We start from the raw sequence: 27695 nt of genomic DNA on the forward strand, positions 1-27695 counted from the left end.
AGACGTCTGTAAACGTAATCATTTGATACTTGGTCAACGTGTTATCTACAAAATAAATCTTGTTGTGCTACCTCTTGTCTTTCTTGGTGTTGCATTTACGGTGGCCAGTAGTGTACTTAGAGCTCATGATTTTGTCGTAACGATTTGTGCTCCATACTGGATGAGCCTCCTGACCCTTGGAAGTGGATTACAGTCTGCTCAAAACATTCATTTCTTTGTTCTGTCACATTTCCATACACTAGCTGCCTTAGCTATGCAATGCGTACTTTCAATTTGATTTTGTTATCACTGAAGCAAAGTCCCGTAACGTTCATCTGTACGACCTATCCACACCGTAGGATGCGGAAATTTCTACAGGATCTATTGCTTCCACTTCTCATCGTGTTGTGCTGTATGTGTTAGCGGTCTGAAGATTTGCCAGTAGACCGTAAATACATACAACACTAGAGCAGCTCAAGTAGAATACTAATACTTTCTCAAGAAATTTTAATATCCTACCATGTTATCAGTTCGTGGAGGTGTCCGTTATGTTTTATTTTAGTGATTACATAATCTGGTCAAAAGTACGCACTGGGTAGCCGAAGCTGATGTTGGACGGCGATGCAGACGAACAAGGATATCAATGTTTTCAACAAGCTATAATTCATCTTCAGGGACTAAGAATTCTCCACCACTGTGACAGCCTTTGTGTAGACTAAATCACGAGTCTGTTTCATGTGTAGTACAGTGAATTATTGGACTGTGGACAGTTACTGTATGTAAGTAGTTGGTTCGATCCATACCTCAGGCAACCATTCTTGACAAGCATGAAAACCTCTTCACTCCTCGTTTGAACAACGTAGGGTTGCACCATGTTTCCAAATCCATATTAAACGTGATGTACCCTCTATAGCTAGTGAGGGACAATCGATGTAGATTGGGCCATGTCAGATGCGGAAGTCGCAGCAAGCAGAAAGTCGTCAACAGTAATCTTTCTTACACAAGAACATTTATTTTATTAAAGGAGTAATCGTCATGTAATTGAACTTACTGTAACTTCGTGGCACACCTCTTACATCATTCCAGCGCTTATTATTATTGGGAGGATGTGGTTTGTTGACCAATCGGCCTATCGAAACCAAGGAGTAATGAGTATAATTAGCAACTTAGGGAGACGCCACACGAATACGAGAACTGAATAACTATCCCACTAATGTTTACTACATCACAATAGTAATCTAACTCTGAACTAATAACTGTCGAATAAAACTCCACATTAACATTCAAAGTCAATAGTAATATTCAAAAGTAACTGCAATACCCTGCTTGGCGCGATGTAGATCATTACAAAATCCAGAACAGTTCTGAACATAATTTCTTTTTAGCATTTTTCATACTTTCAATCTGCGTGGGTGAGGTTATGGACTCACTGGCGCTTGTTTTATTCTCGCGCTGCTGTCGGCTGGACGCTGCTATTGACCAGCTAACCGGCTCACCTATCGTTTTACCAGCAACGGCACCCCGTTATTTAAATTTTGCTTTCTGCAACATACATCAGCTTCTATTAAAACATGGAAAATCCTTCTCGTCTATATAGTGGTTGCCCCCCCTCAGCCATCTAAATAACTTTCTATCATGACGTGACTGTACCGCGTGATCTCCAGGTAAGGTAGTTTAAGACGGCTGATATAAGCATTTCGTCACAACTTGATGTGTTGAAAATATTGGCGCTGGATTAGCGTTCAACTAAATTTGGGATCTGACCTCTTTTGAACGATACAGCTCTGTCGTTTCGTTGTTTCCTCAAGATTCCAGCTCTTCAAAGTCTCCACGAAAGCCATATGTCTTGGTTCGATTCCTAGCCCGACATAAAATGCTTCATCTTGTCACTTCAACCTGCAGCATGCATAGAACTACAGTTGCAAAATAATTACGTTTCTTAAAGTCCCTCCACATGTTGTCAACAATAACGATATGTGCTTGTTCAGACTGTCAGTCAGGAAAAGAAATTTTGATCATGCTATTTCAGGTTCAAACATAGCGGTATTAACTATTAGTGAAAAAGAATTGAATAGTTACAGCCTCTTAGTGACTAATGAAAGCCGGCCGGTGTGGCCGAGCGGTTCTGGGCACTTTTTTTTTTTAGTCCAGACTTACGCACATCTCCCTACTGGTGAAATAAACTAATGTTTAACATGTAGTCATGGCTAGCAAACAACGACGATAAGTGCCAGGGTCGAATCCCTGTGACGCAAAACATTTTCGTCACGTCCGAATAGTTTCAGTCAGTTTTTTTACTGGTGCAAAATTTCTATATCTGTCATCTGACTGAGCTTAGCTAACAGTCGATCAGTTACTGGTTTCGATTCCCCCTCCAAAACAAACTTTACGTCACGTCATTTCAATTTTAAGCAGGTGCGCCGTTTATTATTTGTGAATGAAACCATATTTAAGATTTCTTGTGTTTAATTAACAGGGACAACAGTTGCTGTAAAGGAATTTTGCGTCCATGTCCAGAACAAAAGTTTTTGTAATATGTACGATATTTTTATAGGTTATAGCTCATTTTATTGTAGGTAAAAAAAATTTCATAAATCACAAAAACCCTCGGATTTTCCTCAAAATTTCGTGATTTACATCATTTTTTCTGTAAAAAAGATAAACCAGAATCTAAAGAAATATCCTACTTTCCTTCAAACAATTCATCTCATTCACCTCAATTCTAGGACAAATCAGTACGTAAATGAGCATTCAAACGATCAATTTTATTTTTATATATGTATTTTTATTTATTTTATTTTATTTTAGATTCTCTTTATATATAATTCAGGGAGGATGCTCGCCCACCCTGTGATTCCACATGTAAATTTTTCCATGAAATAAGTAATGGAACGCAAAAATTTTAATGGAATTGAAGTTAATAATACCTCAATTTAACCTGCATATCTTCAAAGAATTGGAAATCCATTTAGTTATTAATTTCATATATCTGTCTGGTAAGATAACCTTAAATTCGTTATTATGCTTCATTCAATTTTTTTCACCATTCAAATATTCACATCCAGGTATTTGATACAAAACATTTAGCTGTATTTTACTAATTTTTGATAAAATTAAAATTTCATATTATCAGTAAACTCAGAAAACAACAACAAAAAACCTGTATGGATTTTTACTGATGAAGATAAACCAGGAATGGTATGTAATAAACCTGAATTATTTTATTCACTTTATAATGATGAAGAAGAATTCGATGATGATGAACAAGATAACGGTGGCAGATGATAAAGCCCATATGGCAATGTATCAATTTTGTTTTCCAAACCACATCTTTCATCATCATGAGGACACAGTGCATTTTCATTTACCTTAACAGAATAAATTTTGTATTTAACATTTCACATTAAATTCATATTTATGTGTTGTCCAGTATTATTAAACAAACAATCCTCATAATCTTCTAATCTTATTTTATTTTTGACAGCACTTTTCCTGACTCTTCCTGATTTTCTCTCCTGTTGTCATCAACTTTATAAGCATACATTTATGCTCTAAAACCACAAAATTATTCCATTAGCTTTCCGTTAGATTCATCTTTCATTATTCCTTAAACTTTCTTGTTTAGTTGTGGAATATTGTATATACTACCTGTTGGATACCCACCAGTACCACATTTATCAATCATTGATTTCATGTCTTCATAGAAACCCTCACTCTGTATGTTGTAGATATGGAAGTCCATATCTCCATATCAAAGCTCAATTTTCTCACCATATTTTGGTGTCATAACTCTAAAGTGAAAATCATATATCAGTTCTTTGGATAAATCAAGTATACTCACACCAACGTAAATTATTTTATGAAACTTATGAGTTTCATGATCTGGAATTTTTAGTGTGAATTCCATTGAAGCTTTAACCTTACCTTACCTATTTCATTTAGAGAGACAAATTTCAGGCTGGGCGAGCATCCCCCTCCTGGAATTATTAAGAAGCATAAAAAAATAAAAAAATATATAAAATAAAATTATATATCTACAGTACCTAAAACTGGTCATTTCCTTGCACAATTACTTATTTATTTGTCTTAGGATCGAGGTGACTTCTTCGATAGAAAGTAGAATGTTTTTGTAGCTTCTGGATTATTTTTTCTATAGAAAAAATGACATGAATCAGGAGATTCAGAGCGAACTCTACTGGATTTTTTATTTATACATATTTTTTCTTAGAGTAAAATGAGCTAGAAGCAACAAAAATGTCGCACTGTCATGTAATTTGAGTTTGACTCTGGTTTTTTTAAATGTCATTTGTTCTAATAAATTTTAATTTCAAGCGTTAATTGCTGTGTCATCTCTAATTATGTGTTTACTGATTTTTGTGTTATAGTCTTATTAATTTGCATCTGGACTGATTACCATACAGAGCAGTTTTCTCTAGTGTTTTCTTGCAGTTACCACTTAATGTACTCAAGCGACTGCACTAAAGAAACATTAGGGAGCTGCAATTAAATTATGTGTGGTTGCAGACAAATCAGGCGGAACGCAATTCGGGCCGCATGATTTGTGGGTTACATTTTTTGTCAATGTCAGTTCGGTAGTGAGATGGAAATCACAGCGAAAATCAAAAACTCTTTATTTGCAAAATTTAGCTACATTTTCCAGCTACTTCTCTCTGTAGTCGCCGCTCCGATATAGACACCTGTCGTAGCGTTGTACAAACCTCCCAACACCCACACTGTAGAAGTGCGTTCCTCTGATTCTCTATGGTGCTCTGCAGCTCGTTGTCTGTGCAAAAATGCTGCCCTCATAGCCAGCGCTTCATGTGAACAAAGATATAAAAAGCAGAGGGAGCCAAGGCCAGTCTCCTATCGTATACGCAGCAAGACCGTCTTTGATGCGGCTGCAGTGTGCAGCCGAGTATCTTCACGAAGAAGGGCTTTGCTGTCACGCATGGCAGTTCCGTTGTATGGACTACATGGAAATCAGGCGCAATCCTTCAGCTGGAAGATACACAACGGCAGTATACAGTACTCACTTGGCGGGAGACTCTATTGTGCTGGGTATCTTTACGTGCTCACCGTGTTCTCTGAACTGAAACATGCGACGTGATGCGGTCGATGGACATACTAGAGACACTCCGCAACACGACGTCCACAAAATATTGCTGCATTTACCATTTACTTATTGTGCATGGTCTCCTTCGAAATACCCCCCTCCACAACTTATGCATCACTGCCAACGCCGTTTTCAATTACGGAAGCAATCCTGGTACGCCTCCTGCGCGAAGCGCCGTCTGCGAATTTCCTTTTATCTCGTCTATCGTTGCAAATCTACGTCCTTCCAACGGGTTTTCAACTTTGGAAATGAAAAAACGTCCGCAGGGGCCAGTTCAGGAGAGTACAGGACGTGAGGCAGCGCAGTAATTTCGTTTTCTTGTGCTATAGTCACGCAACAACAAGGATTAATATTGCAGATGCGCTTTTGTGATGCAAGAGCCATGAATTATCACGCCACATTTCAGGCCGATTCCTTGAGCTAATGAACTGGTGTGTGCATGAAATAATTTTATCTATCAGTAATGGTGCTAAATGTTTGTGGGTAACCAAATTTAGTGTCACTAAATAATGATTTCAAAAATGTGGAATTCTATATTTTCATCGTTAGCAAAGTCTGAGGAAGAATACAGGGCTACTATATCAGTTGAACAGTAGATCAGTTTCACATTATTTGTTATATTTCACTGAGATTCGTGCCATTTTATGAGGGTTTCCCAGAAAGTAATGCACGGCATTTTTCTGTTAGCTGAAACCAATGCTATGGAGGCAAAACGTTACGTGAAGTCTCCTGAATGAGCGCGCCAAATTTCCGTCACTTCCGACAGATAGCGTAGCTGCAGGATGGTTTCAAAATGGCGTCTTTAAGTGATGTACGTTAAAAGCAACGTGCCGTCATTGAATTTCTCAATGCAGTGAAAGGACCTGCGGGGAATATTCACAAACGCTTGAGCAAAGACTATGGAGCATCTGCTGTCGACCGAAGTACAGTTAGTCGCTAGGCAAGGAGAGTGAGGTCATCAGAAGGCGGTTCGGCGGAGCTCCACGATTTGCAGCGCTCGGGGAGACCATCCATAGCTTTCACACCTGAATCGCCTGACCTAGACTCGCCTGTTCACTTGTTTGGTCCATTAAAGGATGCCTTTCGTGGAAGACATTTTGAGGACGTTGAGGAGCTGAGTCACACAGTGAAGCGCTTGCTGCGCCACCAGGACGAGAATTGGTACCCACAGGGCATACACGCCCTTGTTTCGCACTGGACGGAGGCCACAGAACGGGATGGAAATTACGTGGAAAAAAATAGGGTATGTGAATAAAACACCAGTCTTTGGTTTGGGTAATTCTCATTATGTTCAATGAAGAAGTGTTGAAGAAAAATTCAAATAACAAGACAAGAAACAAACCGAGCTTAAGGCAACGCTTGCATACACAGTAAATTCCTTTTTCAGAGCCGCGCGCGATTAGCCGAGCGGTCTGAGGCGCTGCAGTCACGGACTGTGCTGCTGGTCCCGGCGGAAGTTCGAGTCCTCCCTCAGGCATGGGTGTGTGTGTTTGTCCTTAGGATAATTTAGGTTAAGAAGTGTGTAAGGTTAGGGACTGATGACCTTAGCAGTTAAGTGTCATAAGATTTAACACACATTTGAACACCTTTTTCAGAAATTTGGTCGACCAGCCCTTTTGTTAGAAACACGACAGTTAATAATTTTGAAACAGTTACTAAGGTTCTTCTCCTGACATCTGAAAGACACGATGGAGTAGGCTCTTTTGGGTGCTGGCTTTTCTTTTATATTCTACTTATACTTTATGTCCGCCAAGTTGCAATTAAGCATGAAAGGAAATATTAAGAGTTCTGGCTGGTACGCTCAGCTGCATTTCGACATGAGGTTTAAGCAGACACCATCGGTTTCTTCCTACGATCAGAGTACGTTTGCTGTGATGTTTCGTGGCTACGTCAATGCGGTTCCTCGCAGTGCGCACCTTGTGTACTGAACACAGCAATGCACCATTCAAGCCCAATCAGCCCAAGTAGGGATCGCCACGCTTCCTGGCACGCCCGCTATCTGTTTCGCCTCCACGGCACTGCATTCGCGCTCTGCTTAATTGCAACGATAACGGCCGGACGAGCTTAATTGCAGCCGCCATGCAGCTGGCGCGATGCACGTGCTGGCAGCCGCAACGGCTCCCGCGTGTCGTGTACGTGCAGGCGCGCGTCGTGGCTTCTAGATAATCGTTATGCCTGACACAGTGGCGCCTCCGTGAATCTCAACTGTGGCCTACAACTCGAACCGGTAGTGGGTCGACAGACAATGAGGTACACGTCACACACATCAAAGTGGGTGTTTATTTGGCTCTACACCTGTACCTGTCTACGCGGCTTCCTTGTTGTCGCAATTCCTGTACAGATCCCCAAACTATACAAATTACGACTGTTGTAAAGTCATATTTTTTTAACAGATCCTTTTACACTCAGGGAAAAGAGTGTGCACACAGGGCCACTTCTGTCAGAATAGAACAAGTGCACGATTTACTGGGATATCATTATACAGGGTGTCCCAGCTATCTTGTCCACCCAAAATATCTCTGGAACAATAACAGCTATTGGAAAACGACTTTCGCCGGTATCAATGTAGGGCTGGGGCCCATGAATGTACATATTTGGAAACATTCTAAAACGAAAGCATATGTGTTTTTTAACACAAACTTATGTTTTCTTAAATGGACATCCTATATTTTTACTTCAGCAATCCATAGCACGACAAAGCACATACACAATGGCGTTGATTGCATCGCAATATTCCCATTACATCCCGAGATATTGAGACGCGAAGTTGACGCTTGAAACATCCGACATGCGCTGCTAGCGCACGCCCTGAGGCTCAGGCGTGAACCTCATGCTGCCCGTAATCGCGATATGATTGACATATGTAATCACTCCTCCATACTTATCAAGAGGTCCGAAACGAATAATACGGTCTGCTGCCATCAACTCTGTAAGCACATAATGGTTTCCCTCTTGCACGTTTTACGTATCTACGTACACAATATGAACCAGTACCGATCGGTGTATTCCCGTCAGGTTGTCTTATTTATCCTGCACACCCAAAATAAGGTTTATATGACCCATTGTGCCTGTCGCGCAGGGACTGGCTCTACCTAGTCAAGTGTCCAACGTAGTTCCCACTAGTGCCACAGTTACCACTTCGCCTTGTTTATGATTTGCGACCCATGCAAACTCCTGTACTTCACCACCCTCCGAGCATCCCATTTGTTGTTGCTTTGGCGTGCAGTACACCGCTTGCCAGTGTAGTCGTGCATCAAAGTAATCTAGTGACGGCACGGAGGTAGTACACATTGTGAATAAACGTTGTGTTGTGGAACTTATACTGTGCAGTATAATGTACACACATGAAGATATGGTAGAAATGCTGCTGATCTATGGAGAATGTACGTTGACTGGAAATACGTTATGAGATTGCTTGTTTGTTGATAGTACTGTTAGCGAACATTATGATTATTAAGTTAATATGTCTGTTTTCTACCCTACTCTACGTACCTGTACTGTACCCTTTTGTAGGTGGACGAAATGCTGTTCAGGCAGAACGACTGTACAGAAGACGATGCCATGACAAGCCATCGCCTTCGCGCCGGATGTTTGGTCGTCTCACATCTCGTCTACGTGAAACGGGAAGCTTAAATCCAAGACCTCGACATCGTCCTAGAACACGCACAGATGAACGTGCTGAAGTTGCTGTGCTCGCTACCATAGCTGTGAATCCTCAAATCAGCACACGTCAAATTGAACGTGAAGTTGGTGTGTCGAAATCAAGTGCACAGCGTATTCTTAAACGTCGTAAATTTCATCCTTACCATGTTCATTTACACCAGGATCTTCATGGAAATGACTTCCGCAATAGGGTAACATTTTGTCGGTGGGCTCAGCAAAAACTTCTGACTAATCCAAATTTTTTTGCAGGTGTTCTCTTTACCGACGAGGCATCATTCTCCAACAAAGGAATTGTCAATATGAGAAATATGCATTATTGGTCCGCAGACAATCCAAAATGGCTCCGTCAAGTAGAGCATCAACGTCCGTGGAAAGTTAATGTTTGGTGTGGGATTACTGGAGATACCATTATCGGACCATTCTTTATTAATGGCATGCAAAATGGCAGACAATACTCCAGATTTATACGACAGAATCTTCCTGTTCTCTTGGACACCGTACCTCTGAACCGGAGAATGGTCATGTGGTACCTGCATGACGGATGCCCTGCACATAACGCCTTACGAGCACGACGACTTCTGAACCGTAAGTTCCCTGGTAGGTGGATTGGACAAGGTGGCCCAGTTAGGTGGCCTGCCCGATCTCCGGATCTTACACCGCTGGATTATTTTCTTTGGGGAGCAGTCAACGATGCTGTTTACCAGCATGAACCAACAACACCAGAGGACATGAAGCAACGCATTATTGATGCTTGTACAGCCATCAAAGAGGAAACAGTAGCACGAAGTAGGGCATCCTTCATCCGCAGAGTGACCCTATGTATGCAAGCCAATGGGCATCACTTTGAGCAGGAGATGTGAAGGCTATGTTAGTATGTAGTGCTGGTATCACAGTGGAAGTTCCTACAAACGGCCATTTTACCCAGTGATGTTAAGAAACATTTGTTTGCAACAATTTGCCATTTAACGCATTAGATAAACATAACATTGATAATTATGTGATAATAAAACTAATTGGTTATACATGTTTACATTCATCTTCTATGTCCTACCTGAACTTCCCAAATCAAAACATTTTTACCTAAACAACGGTAGAACATTTAGTCCACTTGCTCGTTTCACTAAAACCATGAACATGAATTTTACTATTACGAGTGAATGATTAACTGTCACTTGCGCTAGATCTACAGTAAAGTAAAGTTTTAGTAACGAATTAACGATAAGCGAAGTTAACTTTGTGACTAACGTTGCGGTACACAGATATGTTACAGAACCGCATCACCCCTAGCCTATGGGATAAATACCTGCTGGAATGTACGACGTTAATGCAGGATGGTAGCAGACCGTATTATTCGTTTCGGACCTCTTGATAAGTATGGAAGTGTGATTACGCATGTCAATCACACCGCGATTACGGGCAGAATGGGGTTCACGCCTGAGCCTCAGGACGTGCGCTAGCAGCGCATGTCGGGTGTTTCAAGCGTCAACTTCGCGTCTTAATATCTCGGGATGTAATGGGAATATTGCGATGCAATCAACGCCATTGTGTATGTGCTTTGTCGTGCTATGTATTGCTGAAGAAAAAATATAGGAAGTCCACTTAAAATACATAACTTTGTGTTAAAAAACACATATGCTTTCGTTTTAGAATGTTTCCAAATATGTACAGTCATGGGCCCCAGTCCTACATTGATACCGGTGAAAGTCGTTTTCCAATAGCTGTTATTGTTCCAGAGATATTTTGGGTGGACAAGATAGCTGGGACACCCTGTATATCGAAGGGGATGCCTGAGGGTGCGAACAATTTGAACTATAATGTTCGTTGTGAAGATGTGTGGGGAAGATTCTGTTCCTCTCTTAAGGCACCACACTGATACGTTTGAAAAGTTACTTCTTGTAATATACGCACCAGACAACGCTTTCTTAATTTTGATCCTTTCACTGCAATTTTCACTTCACTGATAATTCTGTGTCTGAATTCTCCTTTCTGCCTTTTCCGTATACATGTCTACTATCTCGACAGTCCTGGGAAACATACTATTAACTAATTTCGTTATGTAGAGGTGTACGTAGTTTCGTGCACGAACATAGATTGATAGTGGGCAATTACAGCTGTAACGGTATAAAATACGTAGTGTTACAGTAGTAAAACGCATTATTTAGCTACCTCCATAGCTAAGTGATTGCCGCAAAGGACTATACTGGTTGTACTTGCTCTGAAAAGAACAATATTAAACTAGTATTCTGTACAAGTGCGATGAGTATACCGCTTTCTGGAATGAACTGGTTGTGACTATTACTTCCTTGTGCACTAAGCGTACTTTGGTACTGAGTGACTGGTCATCCGCTTAGCGTCAATGTGGCTGCTAGTGTAGAGTTTGAGAGCACTAGAGGATAATATTCTGTTGCCTGCCGCTGTGGCCGAGCGGTTCTAGGCGCTTCAGTCCGGAACCACGCGGCTGCTACGGTCGCAGGTTCGAATCCTGCCTCGGGCATGGATGTGTGTGATGTTCTTAGGTTAGTTAGGTTTACGTAGTTCTAAGTCTAGGGGACTGATGACTTCTGATGTTATGTCCCATAGTGCTCAGAGCCAATATTCTATTGTCAGCTGTCGACTAATATTCTGAATAACAAGGAAATAAAACTTCTAGATAATGCCAAACTTTGACTTATTTAAGAAATAGGTAAGTAAGTTTTACTGACCAAACAGATGAGCAGATACCACGAAGTCGCACGTACATTATATTGCAGAAGTACAGTGAGTTTCGCCGTGTTTCAAGTATCGTAGATACAGTGTGCCCTTTGAGCGCCAGCCAAAAATGGTTCAGATGTCTCTGAGCACTACGGGACTTAACGTCTGAGGTCATCAGTCCCCTAGAACTTAGAACTACTTAAACCTAACTAACCTAAGGACATCACACACATCCAAACCCGAGGCAGGATTCGAACCTGCGACCGTAGCGGTCGCGCGGTTCCAGACTGTAGCGCCTAGAACCGCTCGGTCACTCCGGCCGGCAGTGCCAGTCAAACGCATAGTTATAATAAGTTAGTTTGTGTAGTACTGCCACTGAATGTGTGCAGAGAAAGACATACCAACAGAACAACGCTGAAATCATCCTACATCACAAGAAGAGATACAAACAAGGCATAAAAATATAGGCATACTAGTCTCGTCTACATCCGCACGTCAAATGCCACACTATCGTAGGCTAAGGCTGGCTAATGGTGTATCGTGGTACCACCGTCACTGTCCCTCCTACTTATTCCCTTTGCGTAAGTTGCGCAGGAAGAGAGACTGCTGTTCCTCCTCTGCAAGAGTCCGAATGCCTCAAATTTTAACGTCGAAACCGCTGCATGAGATAAACGTTGAAGGGATGTTGCCTCTCTCTGAATTTTGTGACCCACATTCTCCTCCAGGTACAATGTTTTTCTTCTTGCGTCTCCGCCGGAAATTCTTAAGGTCCCGCTATTACACTTCCAAACTGACCAAGGAAATCGCTGACAAATCATACAGCCTATCTTTGAATATTTTTTATCTGTTCCTTTAATCCAATTATGTAAAGGTCCGAGACTAAAGAACAATACTCAAGAATTGGTGTAACGAACTTTGTCAGCCGTCTGCTTCATGAGTGTATTACACTTGACACTCTTCCCATAAATCTTACCGAGCGAGGTGGCGCAGTGGTTAGCACACTGGACTCGCTTTCTGGAGGACGACGGTTCAAACCCGCTCTCGGCCATCCTGATTTAGGTTTTCCGTTATTTCCCTAAATCGCTTCAGGCAAATGCCGCATGATTCTCTTCAACAGGCACGGCCGACTTCCTTCCCCTTCCTTCCCTAATCCAACAGGACTGATGACGCCGCTGTTTGGTCCTCTCCCCCGAATCAACCAACCAACCAACCATAAATCTTATTCTGTTACCTCTCTTCTCCAGGGCTACATTTATATTTTTTCATCTAAAATCGCTAGGGACGTATGCTCGAGGGCCGTGTCTGATTTCTGTGGCTGACTGCCGATTCGACAGTCAAACAACACAGCAGCTTTTCGTCCATTTGCACGAAGGAGATTAACTTCATTTATGTTAAGAGTTAGCTATCATGCATTGCACCATCCACTGTCCATCTGCAAGTCTCTCTGCATTTCATAAACACTTGTAACGATGTCATTTCCCTTTACATGACAATGCCGTCTATGAACTTGATAATCTTGAACACATAGGCTTACAGCCATTACTTGCCATGTCCTTTATTCAAAATGTGGGAAAAATGGAACTGGCCAAAAAAAATATTCCATTCAAGCAACCCAACTCACACTTTTGCACCTGGTGTCGGGCAGATGATGTAAGTTGGGTTGTTTGTCTTGCAGTGCATGGAATATTTTCGAGGTCAATTTTATCTTGACCTTCCTGTACATGACAAACAGCAGTGTCCAAATTACACTACCCTGTGGTACGACACAACCTCCTTTCGCTTCTGACTATGTCTCGCCATTAATAGCGGCATACTGTGTTCCGTTTGCTACATCCATAGCTTACGTGTTTGGATATTCAGTATACGCCTATTTAATTTGTTATTCAACGGCGCAGAACTATATCGAAGGATTCCAGTAAGCACTGAAACAAGGTATCAGTATGAGCTTCGCTGTCTATGGCCTTCAGAATCTTTTACGGAACAGTATAGTTTGGATGTCAAATGACTGGTGCTCGACGAAATCGTGCTGATAATTCCACTACAGTTGGTTGGTCATCAGAAAACCCATCAGGTGCGATCACACTATATTTTCTGTGGTGTCACCGCCAGACACCACACTTGCTAGGTGGTAGCCTTTTAAATCGGCCGCGGTCCATTAGTATACGTCGGACCCGCGTGTCGCCACTGTCAGTAATTGCAGACCGAGCGCCACCACACGGCAGGTCTAGAGAGACGTCCTGGCACTCGCCCCAGTTGTACAGCCGACTTTGCAAGGAAAGGTTCACTGACAAATACGCTCTCATTTGCCGAGACAATAGTTAGCATAGCCTTCAGCTACATTTGCTACGACCTAGCAAGGCGCCGTATTCAATTGATATTGAGATTCTATTAATGTATCATCAAGAGCGATGTTCTACAAATGTGGATTTAAGTTAAGTATTCCAGAAGCTACGTACTTTTCTTTATAGCATTCATTACGTATCCTGTTTCAGACCTCACGCCAGCCTGCGTGAGTTTAAGCGCGTGCCTTTCGGCTTCCTCGCATTGTGTCTAGGCTGTCTTGTCTAGACACATTTTCTATAATTCTACAGGAAATTGACGTCAGTGAAGTTGGTCCTTATTTCGATAAGTCGCGAGCCTTTTAATACATTAAAAAAGAAACTAAAAACTCCGCACGAACAAGCCATGAAGGCCCAACAGTACCGACCGGCCGCCGCGTCACCCTCGGCATACAGGCGTCACTGGATGCGGATATGCAGGGGCATGGGGTCAGCTTACTGCTCTCCCGGCCGTTGTCAGTTCACGTGGCTGGAGCCGCTAGTTCTCAGTCAAGGAGCTCCTCAGTTTGCCTCACAAGGGCTGGGCTTTTAATACGCTGCCTGGTGAAAATATGAAGCACCCAGAAGACATGGTCCGGTTTGTCAATGGAAGTTTGTATAGGTACACAACATCGGTCGGTATGTAAATCGTAAGAGTTGCAATTCTCTACGATGAGTAGAACTACCACCAGATTGCATTAGTGTTATTCCCGTTTAGTGGTGTTTCCAGACCCGGTAATGCATGTAAGGGCGTCAACAGCATCATATGTTGAGTGATCAATGCAAAGGACACTGAGATGCCTCGAACTCGTATGAGACATCGTATTCACTACCTGACAGAGCTGGTTGGTTGATTCAAGGGAGGGGACCAAACACTGAGATCATCGGTCCCAGTGGATTAGGAAAGGATGGGGAAGGAAGTCGGCCGTACACTTTCAAAGGAACAATCCTAGCATTTGCCTGAGGCGATTTCGGGAATCGCGGGAAATCTAACTCAGGATGGCCGGACGCGGGTTTGAAACATCGTGCCCCCAAATGTGAGTCTAGTGTGTTAACCACTGCACCACCTCGCTCCGTGAAAGAAATTGAAAGGGCTCCATTGTGCATCTACATTTGGCCAGCTGATCGAATAGTGGAATGTTCAGATTTGTGGGGAATTTTGACGTGACAGCTGCCCAATTTTGGACTGCATGGGAACGTGAGGGCAGTCATTCTCATCGTCAAGGTTCCAGTTGACCATGTCTGACCACTACAAAGGATCACCATGTTGTGTACGAACTACATCGTTACCCCTTTCTTGTAGGCACCTGCCAACAGGGAACAAGTAACCGAATACCTTCTATTCTGTGTCATCCCACACCACTGGTCAGAGGCCAACAGTAGCAGGACTAGGAAAATACTACCTCACGCATCAGCTGCCAGTAACACGTCTACACAGCTGCGTTTGATTTGGTGCCACGACTGGGAAGCGTGGACAGTTCTTTGAAGCAGAAGCGTGATATTTATCCAACTTTACTGGGAAATAACCCTCTAACATAATAAACTGGAAAGTTCTAATCGATTTAACGAAGAAGTAGAGGCATTTAGTAGCCATGATCAAGGTTCGTGTCAGATTACACAGAGGTGTTTCATATGTCGTATACTGGCCAATACATCTACAGGGCTGCTACAGAGAAGGCTTTCACGGCCAGATACCGTAGTCTGTTGATGCGTCTGCCGGCCTGCACGGCCGTGGTCGAAGAAACTTCGTCCAGAAGTGCACTGGACATCTTCGGATGTGCTCCTGTCGACGCAGTCAGCAAGACTCAGCTTTGCCAGCGGCATCTCCGAAGACGTCCAGCGCACCTCTGGACGAGATGTCAGAAACCGCAAAGTTTCTTCGACCACGGCCATACAGCCGTGAAGACTCATCACCAACTATGCTACAGAACAGACAGTCTTGTAGGTGGGGTAGTCACAGCTATGAGTAGTCATTTTGGTTATTAATAAACCCCTTCAAATGGTTCAGATGGCTCTAAGCACTATGGGACATCTGAGGTCATGAGTCCCCTAGACTTACATCTACTTAAATCTAACTAACCTAAGGACATCACACGCACCCATACCCGAGGCAGGATTCGAACCTACGACCGTAGCACCAGCGCAGTTCCGGTCTGAAGCGCCTAGAACCACTCGGCCACAGTGGCCGGCTAATAAACCCCTTCAGCTGCACTGAGTTCTTTATTACTGGTTCATTACCGATTTCGTGGCACTAAAAGCCACATCTTCAGGTAAACATCTGTATAACAATAAATCCAAAACGAATGACGGCCCTAAGATATTCACTGATATGGTAATTATTTTAAGATTTGAAAAAAGTAAAAATATTTTAAAAAATTTACGTGAGGATATCAGAATGTTAGCACTCGCATAACTAAAACATTAGAGCGGAAAAGGTCGGAACTTTGCACCCAACATTCGTTGTCCGTCGGAAGAAAACAAAGCTAAAAGGCAATATGTCACAGAATAAAACAGCCGAATTCCAATACATAGGATGGATCCTAAAGAAATAATACCATAGTGATCAATTTGTAAAGTGAAAATAAATAAAAAAATATTAAGACCTAATTTTGGGCCAGAATGAAAAACGAAGACATGGTTGTCACAAAATGGAGGGATGTTCTACCTGGACGAAAGCCGTCAAGTATATAGCTACTAACAGAAAAGAAGATCCTGAAAACCGCATCTCCGATCCATACCGAATAGCGAACAGGGGAAGTGGCCGCGTGCTGTGTCTTACTTACGGCCGGACAGTACATAGCTTCCCTTTGGGCGCATGCGCTGATGATGCGAGGGCTCGACCGAATGACTGGTGGTCTTTTGGGAACACACTAATGGTAAATGAAAACAAGGAATATTGGGAAAAAAGGTACAAAAAATTTTCTGAAAAACAGTTGTAAAATAACAATATGATAGTAACACTTTATTTTTTTCGTTAATAACGCCCTAATTTATGCTAAAGCTGCAGCGTGTAATGACGTAAAAGAGGAACATCATATGCATATATTACAACAATGAAATAGACCTACCGGCAGTGTCCACTGAATAAACATTAAAACTTTAAAATAACATGAAGAACATTGAAATTCTAAACACTATTGTTTCGCAAAAATATTCCTTCTGGATCTATTGTTATACAGATGTTCACTTGAAGATATGGCTTTTAGTGCAACGAAACCAGTAGTGATCCAATAATGAAGGACTAAATACAGTTGCAGCGGTTTCTGCTACAGATACTTGTACCATCCCCACTATAAAATGACGACAGTCCCTTTGTGAGAGAGGCCTACTTGTATCAAATGAAGAGGTTAGAACATTTTCAGGTTGGCGTATTGATTTATCCCAATTTACGAAGACACCTGAGGCGAATCATAGGAAGAACTGGTTAAGAGAAAGCGATGACCTCGTGTTGGTAAGTGATTGAATAATAAAATAAATTCTTAGGCGAACTTTGTGAAGAGCCTGCCTTCGTGCTGAACGTTAACTGCACAGAGTTTCTGGATCACAATTATTGAACTAAATGAAATAAAATCGTCTTAACTTCTGAAAGGTTTGCGTTAGGACGTTGAAACTGCACGGCTGGCTGCGGGGCGTGATGCGAATTAGCAAGCGCATGCACTGTTTGATTTAGCGACGAAGTCCACTTTCATTTGGATGTGTTCGTCAATAAGCAAAATTGGTGCCTTTTGGGGACTGAGAATCCGCATTTCGCGATCGAGAAGTCTTCTCACCCTGTGTGGTGTGCGGAGTTCACTCACGGAATAATCGGTGCGATATTTCTTGCTGGCACTGAGACTACCGAACGGTACGTGAGAGTTTGGAAGATGATTTCGTCCGCGTTACCCAGAGTGCCCTTCATTTCGACAAGATGTGGTTTATCCAAGACGGAGCTCGACCCCATCGAAGTAGGAGAGTGTTTTATGCACTTGGGGGACAGCATTCTGGCCTTGGGGTACCCATAGACCACTGGCATGAGCGTCGATTGGTCGCCATGTTCTCTGGATCTGAACATAAGCGACCCCCTTTGGTTGGGCTATATTAGAGGCAAGGTGTACAGCAATAACCTCAAAATCATTGCTGAGCTGGAAACAGACATTCAGGGTGTCATCGACAGCTTCGATGTTCCGACACTTCAGGGGGTAAGGCAGAATTTCGCTATTCGTCTGCGCCAAATCATCGTCAATGATGGCAGGCATATCGAACATGTTATAACCTAAATAAGAATATCTGTAATGACGTTTACATTTCGAATAAACTGTGTGTACGCCGTAGTTTGTAGCTGATGTAGGTTGTTTTTTCACATAGTTGAACAATTGTGACCCTGTGTATGCCTACAAAGGCATTATTTTTCATTAAGGTGAAAGGCTTTTAGTTCCTCCAAAGCCTATTTCAGCCTTATTACTTTCCAGTGTATAAACACAGCTATTTTAGAGCACAGCAACTGAGATGTCAGCAAGTGGACATCGGATCGCACGCAACAACTGTCTGCTGGCTGTTGTAAAATTCATCTGGACAGGCGGCTTTAATATACTGACTTCACGCCAGAACAAAACTTATAAGGGTTTTGTGACAACTCTTTAGGTAAGGAAAGATGCACGCAAAGAGTCATATGGCAAGATTCTCAAGGAAACAGAAAGCAGTTTGTCATTTTCGAAAGAGAGAAATGTTTAGTAGAAGTAAAAGTTACTTCGGGTGTTCGCCAGAGGAATGTTATAGGAGCATCACCCGCAACAATGCACGATACACATAAATCTTCTAATGAATAGCGTGGGAAGTTTGACTGGGCTTTTCACGGATGATGCTGTTCAATATAGAGAAGTCGTAACGCTTGAAAATTGTACGGAAATGCAGCAGGAATTTCAGAAGACAAACTCTTGGTGCTGGAACTGACAGTTGCCACTCAGCACGTACATACGTAACGTATTGCGCATAAAAGGCAGAAAGACCCATTGTTATCTGATTACACGATTGCAGAACATTCACTGGAGGCTGTCACATCCATAGAATGTCTAGGAGCATGCATACGTAGCGATTGAAAGTGAAATGTCCACATAAAATTAATGGCAGATAAGGCAGATGCCAGATTCAGATTCATTCAATGAATCGTCAATGAAATGCAGTCCACCCATCATGGAAGCAGCTAACAAAACCCTTGTTTATTTTGAAACATGAAGAACCCACAGGACAGTTGCTTAGTGCACGATATTTCATTGGGTACACTCAATATAAGATTGTGCATTAAGTAACTGTCCTGAGGTACAGTTACGGCTGCCTCATAAAAAAAAAAAAAAAAAAAAAAAGCTGGTACATGAATATTGCCAGCAAGTCTTGGACGTGCACCAGATAGGATCGATAGAGGAAATAGAAAAAATCCATAGAAGCGCAAAGGTTTCAGCGACAGGTACATTTAGTAAACCCGAAATCGTGAAGGAATCGCCCAGCGGATTACAGTGGCAGGTGCTGCGACACTAGTCCAAAGACCATGAAGGTATAATAATAGATAACCGACCTCATACAGAGGCTTACCAGGAGTCGTTCATCTACCAACCGATTCGAGACTGAAAGAGGAAGGTGTTAAGTGGCAGAAGTAAACTAAGTAACTTGGCATGTGGAGTATAGGCACCAGAGGAAAAATGTTCCTATTGGAGCACAAAATAGACTGATGAGCGCCTGTTTTAAAAGAGTCTGTCTGAAAAGTGAGGTACCAGGTGCCTCACTCTACTTTCCTCTGCACCTTTAAACATTTTCCCAAAACTTCTGGCATTCTCGCACTTTTTAACATGCAACTCGCACCTCATTCCCACAATCTCCCCTAACTGAACTCGCTCGCACCCTAATAGTCCACCGCTCATACCCATCCACTTCCACTTACCACTTTCTCATTCAACCCAGCTCATTGTCTTTATTTCTTTGTCTTTCTCGAACTGTCACTGTGTCCTGTCTCACACCCACAGTCGGCTTCGTCCTGTCATACCACTACCGCCGCTCTCATTGCCAGTGACTTCCTCGTGCTCTCTCTTAAAACTTCTACGTCATTCATTCATTCCCGCTGCTGTTTTCTTTTCACACTGCACTGTCTCTCCCCTCCTCGGTGTCATTTTCATAGATTCTGTCTCTCATTGTAACTGGTTGTTACCACTTTCTATTTTCTCCTTCTGTTTATTCCTCTATCACTGGCACTCTCCTTTCCTCTCTTCCTAGCAGTCTTCCGTCACTGTCAATGCTACTGACTCTGATTCTCACACTGCCATCGTCTCTTGAGCTCTTTCCGTTCCACAACCACTGTCTACTATCTTCCAGCGTTTATTACATTTTCGTCTCTTTCTCACGGCAATTGTCTCCTTCTCTCTCAGCATTAAAAAGCGTAAATGCCTTTGCATGACAAAATTTGTGGAAAATTTTTAAAGTCTTCTAAACAGGATCGTATTCGCCTTTTTTGCGCTTCGATAGGAGCATTTTTCCGACGGTTCCCTTCTTTTCCCCGCCACAGCATGGCATGTCACTAATATGAAAAGGCTTGCAAGAGTCTGAAAAATTTTGATAGTTTATTTAAGTGAAATTGAAATAACGTAAAATTAATTTTACGACGCAGATCGGAGTTTACCTGCACAATTTTGCATGTGCCTCAGTACTACAACTTGGGGTTCCCGAAACACTTCTGATGATAACGAGGATGATTTACAGCATATTTCTCTGTTCTACATCACTTTATAAACTAAGTTTAGCCTCACACCCGATATTACGCGCATATTTTCCGTGTACAAGTAGGTTAAATTTGAATCACTGTATGGACAAAGATATTAAGAAAATTGTCAAGGTCTTTGCAGGTCGGGATCTTAGGAATATATCTTAAAATTTAAAGCAATTTTCTGTGCGTATCCACAATTCGGGTTTCGTACCCAAAAACTACGTTTTTAGGGTTTCCTTAGGAATCATCCATGAAATAAATGGTGCATCCATAAGCTCCTTATGGTGCACCATAGACCACATATAATACAAAAAGAACCAACCGATGTGCTCCATTTGTCTAAACTGGAGAAAACGTGTAATATTCACAATTTGACCCTGCACTATAGCGTAGTTACAGTAAGGCGATCCTTCTGCTGGATACACAGAGGGTCTCTTGCCCAAGCGCTGTCCAAACACTTGATCAGATGAGTAATCCTGCCATCTCTGGGCGGAGCCGAGAACTTATCTGACAGCCCTATGTTTCACATCTCCTGCTAAGCCACTGGACCGATTTTAGCCTAACTTCGTACACATCCGCTTTATTGTAAGGCCAGGCTCGGGTCTCAGGAGGGGGTAGGGGCAAACCGGGGTATACAAATTCATATTCTTGAAGAAATAAAGCTTGTTTGACAAAGCGCTCAGCATACAGCACACGCTGATCTACCTATAGTTCACATGATTTTGAAACGCATCCCAGTTGGTATTTGAATACATTCTAAGTTGATATCTGAACGAATCATAAGCTAATTTCTGAATGCGTGCATAATGTACGTGATGTCTCTGCCAGGGGAATCCCCGTCACATGTAGAAATAAGAAAAACATTTCCTACAGACAAAAGGGAGTGGGGCTATACAAACTGAGCCGAATAAATCCGAATGGATGAATGCCAATCACTGTTTGTTGATGTGGTTGATTGGGTGTGCGAATGATAAGCTTTGTTATAATTATTAGCAAAATCCGTACAGTCAGACTGTCAGAGGGGAAATTAGCAACTAAGAGGTAGAACAGATACGAAAGATTACATATTATCTTCTCGGCGTATCCAGGAAAATGAAATTTTGACAGAAAATTTAGACAAATCGCTACACTTCTAAGAGCCTGTTGTACAGTCCCCTGATAGAAGCCGCTTAATGCTATTTTGGGATGGCGCGTAAAACGTGTACGAAGACGTAATAACACTTAACAGGAGGATAAACGTGGGACAGCTAAACCGGTGATTCTGGCAGGGTTATTGATAACGGGAGAATAAATTTTGACAATGTAGTTACAGAATTAGTGATGAGAAGAAGGAGAAGAAACGGGGACATCACAGAAATTATATCGAAGAATGCGACGATTCCTAATTTATATAATAATTTCTTACTACTACTACTTTTCGATCTCTCGCTTGAGAAACTGGAGGATATGAATGAAATGTGAAACTATTTCCTAACGTTTTGCTTGTAGTAGGCCTAATAGGCATTTGATATTGTTTCCTCGTGAATTATATTCTGTCGTGTCATTTATGTAAATGCGGTACACAAAAATGACCCTTTGTGCCAAAACAGTCACGCTTATTTGACGTGTGTTACAATTGCTGGAATATTAGTAAGATATCTTTCATTTTATCTAGTACACACTGACAAAACAGAAGCAGTCAAATCGAGAAACCACACCAGTCTTCGGCACTATTCGTATTAACAGCTTTTTCAGTATCAGACAACGACATTCTGATTTTTCTCCAAGCAAAACGTTTGACGAACTTTGATGACGTAATAGATTCTTTCCCAGATAGGGAATCACGCCGTGCAAATGTGTATGAAGATTAGAGAGAAAAAATACTGGGACCCAAGGATTGAAAAAGTGTGTACTGTCTTGGTTGTCTCTTGTCTTTACCGATTTTATGTTTCCTGTTTTTAATCTTATGTCACACAAAAGAAGTAGGTATTAGCTAATAGGCAAAGGAGAGTGCAAATTTTCTCCCGGTAACAAATAATCTCACCTAGTATTGTGGACCGTGAACTCTTTACGAGACATGCTATGCCTCTTAATGGTGAGGGGAAAAACCGTTATCTGTAAAAAAAATGTGGAAATTATGAAGAGTACTCATTGTACATCTAGTTCAACTGCCATTCTTCTATCTCAGACAATCCCAGCAGTTCTGGAAAATGCTACTCATGTTGATACTAACTGCAGTGAAGTGTCCTGTAGGTATAGGACATCTTCAGGGAATTCCTCTCAGACTGTCAGGACACAAGAGAGTCAACACCAGGTACCTCTCAAGGAATATGTCCCAGGAAAAGTTAAGGGGCTCCGGAAAGGCTCAAAATCATGAAAAGTTCAATTTTTACTTTTTTGCGTTTTCTGAATCTGCAGACTATTACCTTTTAATAGATATATAATTTATTGAATTCCGAAGACTACAACTATTTTTAAATTTTTTTTTTGAAATGTGTTCTACATGGGCGTGACCCACTGTGGCGCTGTTAAACTGCTGTCAAATGGTGTTATTATTAACGTCCGTGTTCATCAGGTACATTTTAGTGATGTGAGATAAAGTATGTGTTGTGGCTAACCTGTGATGGTTCAATATATATCGCTGGTGTGATTGTCGGTTGTTTCATGTTTATTTACTCTGTCGTTATCTCGAAAATATTCTTAATTAATTCTGTTTCTTGACTCTCTGTTTTGTTGAAGTATAATAATGAGTAAAAGTAAAGTTATTAGAAATCCTCTGAAGGCTTTTAAGAAAAGGAGAAAGTTATTAGAAATCCTCTGAAGGCTTTTAAGAAAAGGAGAAATGTTGGAAAGCCAAAGGTATGTGTTATTAGTGTAAACAATAAAGACGATAACCAAGTGAATGAATCTAACCTCTCAAGTACACCTGCCCATAGCAGTCAAAGTGGGAAAGAAAATACTTCACAGAAGAAGCTTGGTTCAATGAGTGAAAACTATGAATGTTTTATGGGCGAATCGGATGTGAATGAAATATTTGATATGTCGGTTCTCAAAGGAATTTTTTCAAACTGTGTAAGATGTATTCATTGTAGTGAAGTTGGTCTGGAACTCTCCATAATAAAGCACGTAGGACTTGCTAGTGAAATACAACTGAAATGTGATAAGTGTTCATACATGACCACCTTTTGGAACAGTGTTGCAGTAACTGCAACTGAAGAAAATGGTAGCAAAATCTACGAACACAACATTAGATTTGTTTATTCCTTGCGTTCAGTTGGTAAGGGTGCTACTGCAGGTGCAATTTTCTGTGGCATCATGAATCTTCCAAATCCCCCAACCAAGTTTACGACCTATAATAAATTAATAGGGTCTAAAGTAGAAGATGTCTGTATATAATCTATGAAGAACGCTGTGGAAGAGGCAGTAATGGAAAATAATGGTAACACAGATTTGACTGCAGCGTTCGTTGGTACCTGGCATAAACGGGGACACACATCTCTTCATGGTGTAGTATCTGCCACCAGTATGTATACAGGGAAAGTTTTAGATGTAGCAGTAATATCAAAGTATTGTAGATGTCCACAAAAATATAAAGGTACACATGAAAATAATTGCAAAGCTAACTATAGTGGCAGTAGTGGAGGAATGGAAGTGGCTGGTGTTGCCAGTATATTCCAGCGTTCTGAGGCGTGTGATAAAGTGCGATATGTTAATTACCTTGGTGACGGTGATTCTAAAAGTTTCAAACATGTTCAAGGACTGAAGCCCTATGGTGATGATGTTGTAGTGCAGAAATTTGAGTGTATTGGACACGTACAGAAGCGAATGGGAACAAGACTTCGGCGACTGAAAGCTTCGTACAAAAAACAAAAACTCAGTGATGGTAAAGGGTTGGATGGGAAGGGAAGGTTAACTGACAGTGTAATTGACAAAATACAGAACTATTATGGAATGGCTATTAGGCAAAATACACAAAGTGTCGACGAAATGAAGAAGGCCGTTTGGGCTCTTTTTTTTTCATACTTCTTCAACCGATGAAAATCCCCAACATAGCTTGTGTCCCAAAGAAGAAGACAGTTGGTGTAAATATAACAAAGGATTGCTAACTGGTGAAGTGTACACTCATAAGCATAGTCTGCCTCAAGCAATAATGGAGGTGATAAAACCTATTTTCAGAGACTTAGCAGCACCTGAACTGTTGAAAAAGTGTATTCACGGAAAAACTCAAAACCCCAATGAAAGTGTAAATAGTGTTATATGGTCGAGAATCCCCAAGACTGTATTTGTTGGAATAGAAACACTTCACTTTGGTGTATATGATGCTGTTGCGACTTTCAATGATGGCAACATTGTAAGGTGCAAGGTATTTAGAAATATGGGAATGAAGATAGGTTCTAACATGGTACGAGCGATGCTTGCTTTAGACAAGGAACGCCTTCGGGCTGCAGACAGGGCAGTAAAGAGTCTAGAAATACAAGCAAGAGTAAACAGGAAGAGGAACAAGAGGAAGCTGGAGGAGGAGTTTGCAGAGGATGAAGATAATCCATCCTATGGACCTGGAATGCACTAAAAAGTTAATCCAATCTTTGTCGCTCGATTCCCAAAACTCTTATTTTCTCATACTAATTACATGTTTTCTAAGGATCTTCCAAACATATTTGTTTCAAACTTTCAGTAAATGTTACACAGTACCTTCTGCATAATTTAACACAGCCATTTTCCAGAAAAACTGTATATTTTTGAATATATAAATAAAAAATTGCAAAAAAATGTTGTGAATTTTCATTACAATTGAAAAAAAAATCATCTTTAATAACTGAACTAAAATTTTGTAAAATCCCTGTGTTAAGTTGTAGCCCATATTCCAATAAATAATCTGTAAAAAGTTCAACTTCCTACCTCAAATACTTTGTGAGGAAAGATGTAATTTATAAGCGTTATTTTAACATTGCAAGTATAGGGCGTTCCGGAGCCCCTTAAGACAGCTGCACCAGGTCCACCCTCTCTATGGAAATGAATACACAAGAAACAACACCAGCAGTAGTGTCCAATGGCGCGATCAGAAGGGAAAAAGCACTTCCTTCCCATCTGAATGATTTTTTAGTAGAAAGCACACCAAGGAAAAACAGAAGATAAACAGAGGCGGGATGTTATCTGACGTAAGTGGTTGATCAGAAATAACTAGAAGTAATAGTAATAAGCAATACAAATCCAACTTTCTCCCATTTCATATAATGTATGATAATTTTCAATCTCTGACCAACAGATTACAAGTACTAGAAATAATACTAGACTCTGACCGAAAAGTTCTTGTTATCTTCATGACGGAACGTGGGCCAAGAAAACAGTAAATAGAAACTGTAAATATACTTCGTTTTCTACTAGGCTGTTCATTCTTCAGGTCCAATTATAAACATGGTGGGACAGCTATCTCTGCAAAGCAAAATCTAAGGTACAAAAAAAATCTAAATATTTTCTAATTTGATTAACGAAAAAGTATTTGAAATGGCAGCTCCTGAACTTACAGACATCCGTGTACAGATGACCTGATGGCGACTTCCTGGGTAATTCTGAAAAGATGTTAATAGCCTAGATCCAACAAAAAAGAAAATCATTTGTGGTGAATTTAACATTCGTTTTTTGAAACCTTGAAAGTGAAGAGATGAACTACTGAACATGGCAAAGAGTTCCAGTTTAGTCCCCACAAGAAATACACCTACCTCTAAACACTGTGAAACACCACTAGACAAAATTTTTATTTTAGTAACCCACTCGCCATGCAATAATAAAGTAGTAAATATGGGCTACAGTGATCATGAGGCTCTGTTGCTAACATTGGAGTTATGTGCGGATAAATATCATCCATCAAAATGATTCAGTGCTGGGATATCAATGATGGGAATATTGCAAAATTTTGCCACTATTAAGCCAGGAAACATGGAATGAAGTGTTCAACGAAACACATGTAAATAGAATGTTTAATAACTTTAGTGGCACATGTCAATATTATTTTGATTTTGCCTTTCCACTTAAGCAATTTAAATTAAAACCTACTAGAAACAAAAGTTGGGTCACTGCAGGTACAAAAATCTCCAGGGCAAAACAAAGATTTCTGCATTCATACAAAAAGCTACTGTGACATTAGAGATGTAAATTTGTATTAAAGAGTACAGTAGGACCTAAAGCAAACTTATTAAATACCCAAAAAAAAGGAGGTAACGATTAATACATCTTAAAATTAAAAAAATAATACATGGGCCACGTAGAACATCATCCATTCTGAAACAAGCACCAAACCAGTGGTAAAGGGTATTTGCCTAAGTCTGGAAAATGGGCAAGTATGCTAACACCTTCAATGAGTACTTTAGAAAAATAGCAAATGATGTCATCCAGAGTAACTTCCAAGCTCTTAATATGCACCACATTGAAAACCACAAATCCGCCAGTAGGTCTATGTTTATCAAACAAGTCACACACGACGAACTGATAGTGCGAATTTGATCATTAAAGACTCTGTCATATGATTTTGATGACATTGTAGACTACGTTATAAATCAAACTGGATATTGTTGAAGCTTATTATTAATCACTCCTTCTCCTCTGGTGCATTTCCTCATCTTCTTAAGGTTGCAAAGATAACCCCCTTGCAGAAAAATGGAGCCATAGACAGTGTTAACAATTACAAACCTGTACCTCAGCTTAGTGGCTTCGCAAGGACCTCTTTTACAAGAGATTGCTAGAGTTTATTAAAAAAAACCTTTGCTGTATAATCATGAGCGTGGTTTCAGGCACTCTCCACAACCACAGCAGTCTATGAATTCCTGCATGCAATCCTAGAAGTTATAGATGAAAAGACATCATATCTTACTAACTCAGAACAAAAAGTTGTTCTTAAACAGGATAAAATCACTGAAAATATATTAAGATTATCAACATAGGCATGAGAAAGAGCTTCAGTAAAACGTGGTTTGCCGCAAATGTCGATATTAGGTCCAATACTCTCTCTTGTACGTATACATGACCTGAATGAAACTGTTCATGCCAAACAGAAAACTGTATTTGTTGATGACACCACTATTTTGATTATGGGTTTATACCAAAAATATCTTCAAACAACTACAGACACATCATTGCTGGAGCTAATGCACTGGTTTGTAAGAAATAAACTCATCATAAACACCGAAAAAACGGTAGCCATTAACTTTCATATATCCCATGCTAAGTA

The sequence above is a fragment of the Schistocerca nitens genome, chromosome 1 (assembly GCF_023898315.1).
Source record: "Schistocerca nitens isolate TAMUIC-IGC-003100 chromosome 1, iqSchNite1.1, whole genome shotgun sequence".
Lineage (NCBI taxonomy): Eukaryota > Metazoa > Arthropoda > Insecta > Orthoptera > Acrididae > Schistocerca > Schistocerca nitens.